The sequence below is a fragment of the Uranotaenia lowii genome, chromosome 2 (assembly GCF_029784155.1).
Source record: "Uranotaenia lowii strain MFRU-FL chromosome 2, ASM2978415v1, whole genome shotgun sequence".
Classification (NCBI taxonomy): domain Eukaryota; kingdom Metazoa; phylum Arthropoda; class Insecta; order Diptera; family Culicidae; genus Uranotaenia; species Uranotaenia lowii.
In genome coordinates, this window is record NC_073692.1 from 209950212 (window position 1) to 209959590 (window position 9379).

The window sequence follows — 9379 nt, forward strand, 5'->3', positions numbered from 1 at the left end:
CTTGATCCTTTATTGAAGGAGACTTGATCCTTCATTCCGGGGGCCCTAGTCCTTGGAAAAAATCAAACAAAATTTCAAAATAGAATGTCAATTGACTATTTTGGTCTTGTTTTTGTCTAATTTCACAATTTATAAATGTCAGAATAAGAAAATTTCAAAAATATGTCTCAATCCAAATTGCATTGCATACTTTAAAGCGCTATTTTCTAAATTTGCTTAGCCCTTTTTGCCAGATAATTATTGAATAAATGTCAGTTCTTAGATAAATATGAGTGATCTCGAAATCAGCAACAACCACAATCTATTTAGAAGAAAAATATACCTTTTTGATCTCAGGGATCAATTGAACCCATAATGAACATTCTAGAAAACTTTGTCTGAAAAATGTTGGGAGCTAACCAATGTTTTGAAAACATGGTATTATGAAGTTCAAATTACACTCTGACGATTTATGTTTTGGAATATATATTTTTGTTTTAGTTTTTTCATGTCAGAAACATTTTAAGTTGAAAAAAAAAATCTTCAATTCGCATTTTGAAAATTTTCAAACAAAGTTCAACAACTCAAAAATTTATTTTGTAATTTATTTTTGTAGCTTATAGCTTGGTTGTTTTGCTCCATTTGGCACATTTTTTTAGAACTCCTTGTAAGTCATTCTAGTTCCGAGATAAAGCTAAGGAATCAAGTTTCCCCAGGGATAAAGTATGCTCATTCTCCCCTACAGTAAAATTCTGATTCAGTTAAGCGTTCTTTAAACAAACTCAACCAATGCAATACTGACTTTGGTATGAAAAAAAAATTATTTAAGTTGCTTCTAAATGATTATAGACCTTTATTTTTCGCCGGAATTTTAAAAACCTTGTATACCACCATTTTCGACTTAATTATCCAATTTAAAGGTACAATAATATAACTTTTCTTAAGTTTACTTATTATTAAAACAAATTCATTTATCACCAATATCCTGGTTTCAAGAATTGACTTTACTTAACTTTTGAAAACAGTTACCCTAAGTGTTCGATCCCAAAGTTAACGAATCCGAAATTTACAGCTCTACATTCCACTTGATCAGAACAACTACGACGTTAATAGTGCGCCAATCGGCGTTACCAGGACGTTTAACTGTTATTCTGAATAATTTGATTTCTGTGTAGGAAGTCATTCAGAAGAAAAAAAATTAATTGCATTGAGAACAGTGTAGTTTTTATAGTTTTTTTTTTTTATTTAATTTGAAAAGAGTTGCTATGTTAATATTAAATCATTGCGATCAAATTATATGTCAAATCGCTAGAACCGTGTAAAATAACCATGTTTATGGCAAAAAAAACCGTGAAATTGGCGACATGTCGAAAAACTGAACAAAATCAATCAAAAACCTTGCTGTACTTTCTATGAACAACTTTGGCTGATGGTATTAATTTATGTTTGGCTATACAACTAAGCTTTTTTTACAAGTTTCTCCCGCTTTTTCCGGTTGTGTCTCGCTTTTTTCGTGGAGGGACCCGTTTTTTTCTGAAAGTTTCTGGCAAGCCTAAGATAAGGGCAAAACGAGCACCCGAGGCGAACTTTGCTTTGCTACGTATACGTATTTTTCCGATAAATTTTCACGAGGAACAGTTTTGTAGTTCCTAATTTTAATATTTTGTAGTATTAATTTAAAAAAATCACCTTATCACCTTGACAGAAATAAACCCAATAGTTTTTCAAGTGACGAAAATATTATAATTTGCAGAGGTAGCCCAGGTCCAAAATCATGAATTTATTTTCAGTCACAATTTGTCTTATTGCCTCCAAATATATCGACTATTTGGACGTGGTCGGTGACGTTATTGATGTTTTAGCAGAAATCATCAGTTTCGGGCATTTTGAATGTGCTGTCAATCAAAGACACCAAATTATGGTCTCGGTTCAAACACAACCATTGTCGACGTGAAATTCTTTCTACTAAGCCACTCTTGCTGAAATGGAATCCGAAATGCATATTCTTTCAAAATCTTAGGCGGTATTTCGGGTTCGATGACTAAAGTCGGATGTGAGTAACCACTCACGCTAAGCTTAACTAAGCTTCTTTTAACGGCTCAAAAATATTTAGTCTAGGAGCACTTCAGAACAAAGATTGTATTTGAAAGGGATTTTTTTTTTCGTTTCAAAATTAAAACACTAGGAAACATAAAAAAAATTAGCGATGATTTTTTCTGGATAACATCCTAGATGGTAGCCTGCATTCGTGAGTACAGTTGGTCGACCATGATTTATTTTCGATGCAAAAAAGGAGATTTATTGACATTACTTCTTTCGAAACTCTTAAAGGAATTGTTGGACCACATTGGTGTCATCAGACCTAAGTTGCATCACCAATTGGCCTGTACAATGGTATGTGTGCAGAATATTCCTTGATACAGACGGTATTCTTAGAAACCATTGAAAGTTTATTTACAATTTTTTCACGTTGATGGTCATTACTTAATTTTGTTTACAAATCTTATTTGAAAAACTGAGAAATTTTCAATGCGTTTTTATGTGCTATTTCGTGATTTCCGTTGAACAATTACAGAAATGTGAAACTTTGAAATATGGATTTATTTTGTTTATAAAAAATCTAACCGAATCTTAATTAAAAATAAGCTTAAAGTAAATACAGACGATCCAGAAGAGCTATTATCATGGAAGATTGACGATAAAAATTATAGGCTTAAAGCAGCCTTATGGCTGACGGTCGAAGCGATTCATTTTAATTTGAAAAACTACGGTAAAAATGATAGCAACAGTTTGGATGTATTCAGAAAAGGGGTTCGCGAAATACGTTGGAATAGTAGAAAAATTTTTGAAAAGCATTTCAAGCATTTTTTGAACATGAGCTGAAACTGTATGATGTGTTGTGAAATGGAAATGAGAGAAGTTAGTCAAGCCTGTGATGATCAAATAAAGTGTAAAGTGAATACATAATCAATTTAATCCTGTTTATAAAAGATGAAATAAAGGAAAGTTAAAAAGTTTAAAAAAAAAGAAAAAAAAATCTAACGCGAACAATCAAAATGTAAGAAATACGGGAAAAAAATTAAACTCGCAAAAATGAATCAAATTTTAAATTTTTGAGAAGATCTGAAGACTCCCTGCTCAATCCTTTCAGGTAATAAAATAAAATATGATTTTTAGAATAATTTTCGTTGTATTTGTTATTTTTATCCGATTGAAACTTTTGTAAATTAAGTGGTTATTTAATATTCATTCTTTTTTGTTAATTTTGGTATTCTTGTCGTGTTTGTATTTTTTTTTTTTAATTTTAAATAGGTTTTGTTTTCATCGATGTAGAAAAAAAAACTACCGTTTGATAAATGAAATTAAAGACGTTTAAGAGAAACTTAAATAAATGATCATCAAAGACATGGCTTTGAAGCCCGTTATTGTTTTCTTTACGACCCAATCCCAAAGCAATGCAAATAAATTTTCTGAAAAACCTAAAGTCCATTTTCACAAGTAATCTTTTTTCGGGAATTTTTTAAATGTTAATGATCTTGGCGTTTTATGCATTTGAATTTTTCAGTCTAACTTAAATGGATTTAAATTTAACCAACTTCTAGTATCTATGCTTTGATAATAGAGGGCCAAGAAACAAAAACTAAAATCGTTGCATGGATGTATCCGATTGAGAATCAATACTCCAAATGTTCTTATTATACTGTTCTCACTTACGTTGGATGTTGTGAACAATAACACTAGTTTACAAAATAACAGAAAAATCATGAACTTTATTAACCGACTTTTATTTTTAATGTGAAATCAGGCGCTGAATCCGAAACGAAATTTTAAAAAAATCTCAGTAGAACCGTTTTTGAGTTATGCTCCAAATATGAAGATTCGGAATAATAAAAAAAAAGTACTCCTCGACGTAAATATCTATTTAAAATTAAAATATAAAAATATTAGAATATTAAAAACAAATTTCTCTTAACAATTGCGTTTTTTTTATCATTTTTTCTATCAAAATGTATCAAATATCAACAATAATGTTGATCATACGCAAAAATTGCGCTTGAGTGATCGATAGAAAATTTATTCGCCTTCAATATGCAAAACAGGTATTTCAAATTACTGTTGTGCAGTCCAAGATATTTTAATCTAAGTACAAGTACTTTTTTTATTGTTCCGAAATTTCATATTTGGAGCATAACCCGAGAACTGTTCTACTGAGATTTTTTTTAATGTTATTTTCGGATTCAGCGCCCCATTTCACAGAAAAAATTACCTCCAGTTTACTTAGTTCAAAAATGCTGTAAACTAGTGTAATTAGCAAAAAAGCAACGTTCGTGAGTTATCTTGATAATTTTACGAAAACATAATATATTACCGATTTGGTCGACTGTTGTTAAAAATTTTGCTCAATATATTCGAATGAACTACTAAGTCAATTGAAACATACAAAATAGTCTCGCATTTTTTATTGATTTCGTTAGGAAAGAATAAATAGAATCATCCATAACGACTGTATTTGAAAAAAATGCAACTCTTTTATTTGTGAATAACTTATGAACGGATGGATGAAATTTGATGAAGTGTTTCTACCAAGTAACATAATTTTGACATGTGCAAAATTTTGTGGCGATGTTTTAGCAGTTTTTGAAATATCATCTAATGAAAAAATTCATTGATCAAAATTTTTGGGCAGGATCGTGAAAAATCAAATAAAAGTTCCAATAAGATACCCAAAATCAGCTAAAAATATATGTCACAGAATTTATGTGGCATGGCAAAATGCATGTATTACATCGTTCTAGAAGGCCTAGAGGATCTATTAGTGAGCTAAAATTTGAATCAAGATAAGAATGATTAATTCCATAAAGGTATGGAAAGTGAGGAGATTAATAAAGCGCAATTCGAACCTTTCGATTGGAGAAGAGATAAAGCAGGTGAATTTTTCTGTCTTATTCGCCCAAGAAACAAAAAAAAAAAGACCAAACGTTTTGTCTTAATGATGAAAAAAGCTGACAAAACACGATGGTTGAATCGTGCGCAAAATGGTAGACCCGTTAGCGGGTTGAAATTTTGAAAAATTTCGTGAAGGTTATCCATGCAAACTTTTTAGTGGGTACTTGGCGGACCTTCTTTCAGAAATTTCTCTTGGAAAGGCTCGTCTGAATGTCCGGGAGAAGAACGAAAGGAAACATATAAAAAAATATCTAGCTAAAAATTTGATCTGTGGAAGAAGCAAATCGATAAGTGGTATACATAACGTCCGGCAAAATTGACAGCCGATTATACTAAAAATTACCCACATAAGCGACCGTTTTTCTTCCATGGCACTTTTCATGGATTCCTGCTGCTAAGCGAAAACTCTGATGGAGTGATAAAAACTTAATAATGTTGTTATTTTGCAGAAGGTAAACAACCTGCTAATTTTTTCATAGCTTCGAAAACAGAAAAGTTTGAGGTATTTTGATGATCAAACTCCAGAAAATTAAGAACGTCAACAAAAATAACCTTGATTTAGAAAAACTGTAGTCCAAAGTGCTGAATGAAGATGCACTTACGTTGCGAAAATATTTTATTCAATAAACTTATTCCTTAGACGCTTTCTCAAAAACTACTTGACAAATCGCCACATAATTTTGCACATGTAAACATTACATGACCAGGTATTTTAATTTATAACTGTAAATTTCATCAATTTCCATCCATCCGCTCAAAAGTTATTCTCAAATGAAAGTGTTGCTTTTTTTTTAATACATGCCTTAGATGCTTCTTGTTCTTGCTTATAGCAACAATGATAAACAAGTCAAATTACTGGGGACAACTTGTGCAAGAGCTGAAAGACAGTCATTTAAAATGACAATTAAAGGTTGTCTCGTTTGATAACAGTTCAATGCACAACACAACCATTAAGTAAACTTGTTTATCAAGTAGCACAACATCTCGCCGATGTGATTGATGAATGAAATATTTAAATTGAAATATCAATTTTAACGGTTCTTTTTTAATTGTATGGGCAATAGGAAGCTGCTAATTGGATAAACGGTATGAATAATTCTTTGAAATAAGGTTAAGTTATTGAAATTTTGTAATTCGCAAATATGCTACTTAATTATCTCTTTGTTTAAAACTCATAGAAATCAAGCACAAATCCCATTTCAAATCTTTACACACGCCAGAAGAAGGAAGGAGAAGTTGAGCAAATTAAATTTGTCATAACATGATTCGTCATTCCAGAGCATCTCTTCCTCGCTTCTCTACCCTCAGGAAGGCATCAAATGCGAGTAAAGTCAGAATGAAACATTCCAAATCGAGAGAAGTGGGCAGTTTGCAGTTAGCTGCTTTCAATCGATTAGAAGAAACAAATTTCCGAGCTTTAATCACTCACACGCTGTTCGCGTAGGAAAAGTGCTCTGTCATCTTTGCGCGAATGAAGTCGAACAAATCCGCGACCCGGTCAATGTGGCAGGCTCTCTGATCCGGGTAGGTTGAGTCGTTAAGGTTGAGTCGTTAGTTGTTGGGTTTTTTGGAAATTTATAAGGTTTGATAGTCTGAGTTAGTATGAGGATCTGCTACCTTACGCCCGATGATCGGAACACACGCGCCACAGAAATCGTCTAATCCTCGCCGGCTTAGGGTAATGACTCGTCAGATCCAGTCATAATGTCAATCTTCGGCCAAAATCACACGATCCAATACCAGAGGAAGCTTTTTAGGCGGAGAAAGATGACCTATCTTAATCTCCGGCGTGGCGCTCAATAACGGTAAAATTGATCTGTTATCAGTATCGACGGTTTTTCGTGACCAATCCGCTAATGAACCAATTTTTCAGCGATTGAAACAAATGTTAACAGCTCGTTTATGCTTGCTTGCAGGTGTATATGCAGCAAAACCTAAGTTTCACATAAAGAGAAGACTGAGTCGATTTTGGGTCATCTTTAAATTGCTCAAACCCTGGGATCTTAAAAGCTTCGTTTTGGTTAAAAACTCATCCATGTTTTTTGCAAAATTTTTAAGTAACGTTTACATGAGTAAATTTGAACTATATGGTTTGTATGGGAAAATTTAATATTTTGTACTAAAAATCGTCAACCTTTTTGTTTCTTCCACGGAACCGAGGCTGCTAATGGTTGTTGTGCTAATTTATAAATCTTCTAAATGAAATTCTCCGCTTAACAACCTTGTCGAAGACCGTAAGTTCGTATCTTATAAGGCAACAAAGTTATCAGTTGTTTAACAGGGTTGTGCCTTTTGGCATTGAAAAACAACAAATTAAATTGACATCACTGCTGATGCCTCGCGAAGAATTGCATGAAAAGTTGTCATGCGCTACCTCGCTAGGCACCAAGCAGTGATGTCAATTGAATTTATTTTTTTCCAATGCCAAAAGACAAACCCATGTTAAACAGCTGATAACTTTGTAGCTTTATAACAAAAAAACTTACAGTCTTCGACAAAGTTGTTTAGCGGAAAGTTTCCTTTAGAGAATTTATAAATTGGCACAAAAACCTCAACAGGCTCGGTTCCTCAGAAGAAACAAAAAATATTGATTTTTTAGTACAAAATATTAAATTTTCCAATAAAAACCTAATAGTTCAATTTTACTCATGTAATCGTTACATAAAAATTTTACAAAACATCATGGATGAGTTTTAAAACACTAAGAAGCTTTTAAGGCCCCTGGTTTGAGAAATTCAAAAATGACCTCAAATCGACTCAGTCTGATGAACAGTACTAGGTACGAATCTCGTGTGTTGAAGCCATTATTTATCGGGTACTGTACCCGGCTCGCAGCTCGAGAGAATCGCACCGAAAGATTAAAGATATGCCGGGTCAATTTTACTAATGATTTTCCCTGCAGAGGCATTATTGAACGGAGGGAGGGAGTCCAGAACCTAGGGAGGGACTTAGTGTCTCCATTCGAGATTGTTTTTGTTATTTTCTAACCCCTCTATGAGCTTGTCGAACCAGGGAGCAGAAACAACGTGCGTTCTAGTATGAACTCTGGTCGTTCCGTTCCGTTGTCGTTCCTCGGTCGTTGGGTTGAAATTGCTAATTAGCACGTAAGCTGCATCTAGCTACTGGCCAGCTAGTAGGTTGTTAGTTTTGATGAACCGATTGGATTCTCTAAATTGGTGGCTCGGAAAGCTCGTTTTCGAAAGTGCTAGTTTTGATTGTGACCGAAGTGTTCCTATGACGTGTGTCTGTGCTGGGCGCCAATTCCGGAATGGGCTGTTTGCGCCAAATGTATTAATTGAATGACGATTTCCGGCTCTGTGAGCAGAGCAGCAATTACAGTCACTGTACAATTTATTTATGGGGACTGTGTTCAATCAAAACTGAATTTCCGATTCACCGCAAAGATATTAAAACTAGTTTTATACGTAAACATTCTTACACCTGAAAAACAAGTATCAACGCCATCAGGAAGAACACGTGGTATTTGCACGGTTTCAAAAATATCAACATTATGTTGCTACCTCATCCAATGTCTAGACCGGCCACCCCTTTCTCTAACGGATTGCTGAACTAGTTTGTTTATTTTTTTGCCATTGGCAGAGAAATTCGATGGAATTTTAATGTATGCATCTTCCTCCGAAAAACTGACCACTGACTGTGCCATCGGGTTTTCGAAACAGGTTTCTATGATAAGCATTTGCTCGCTCGTCGAAATTCTAATTAAGAACCACCTGGACCAGAAATCAGTTCACGGAACCATAACCGCCATCAAACGAATGTGAATTGATTCGTCGGTAAGCTATCTTTTTCACTGGATTGAAAGTCCAGTTTTCACACACGTGTGTTCTAATATCCTTCCAAGTAAAAAAAGAGTTTGTTTATCTACTCGGAAAACGGTTTAACAAGCTTCGGATGATGGAAGAGCTCCGGTTTTAAAAATATTTTCACTGAGAAATGAATCCAACTGTGTAAGTTGAAATTTCAGGGACTAGACAAGATGAAAATTGATGTTGAAAAACATGCGAAAAAAAATTCTCCTTGTCTCTCGGTAGTACTTGAACCCACATCTTGCGCCTTTCCGGGGCCCATGTATCAACATTCTACTACAGGAGAAAATCTAGCGTATGATAGTTATACTTGTCGAGTGTCGAAGTCTACCGAAATGAAGGGAATTGTTCTGCCATATCATCATCATCATTTTCGTGGTCTATTTCTATTCCCATCAGTTCATCTTACGGTTGTTGGACTCAAATTTGGACACTTTAAGCACGGCAATGTGGGTTCACCTATCGGGAGGCAACGGAATATTTTTTTCGCATGTTTTCCAACATCAATTTTCATCTTGTCTAGTACCTGAAATTTCAAATTACACAGTTGGACTCATTTCTCTACAAAAAAATTTCGCTGATTGAATGTTTGAGTCAAGACCCATCTCTGGGTCGCAATTAAAAAA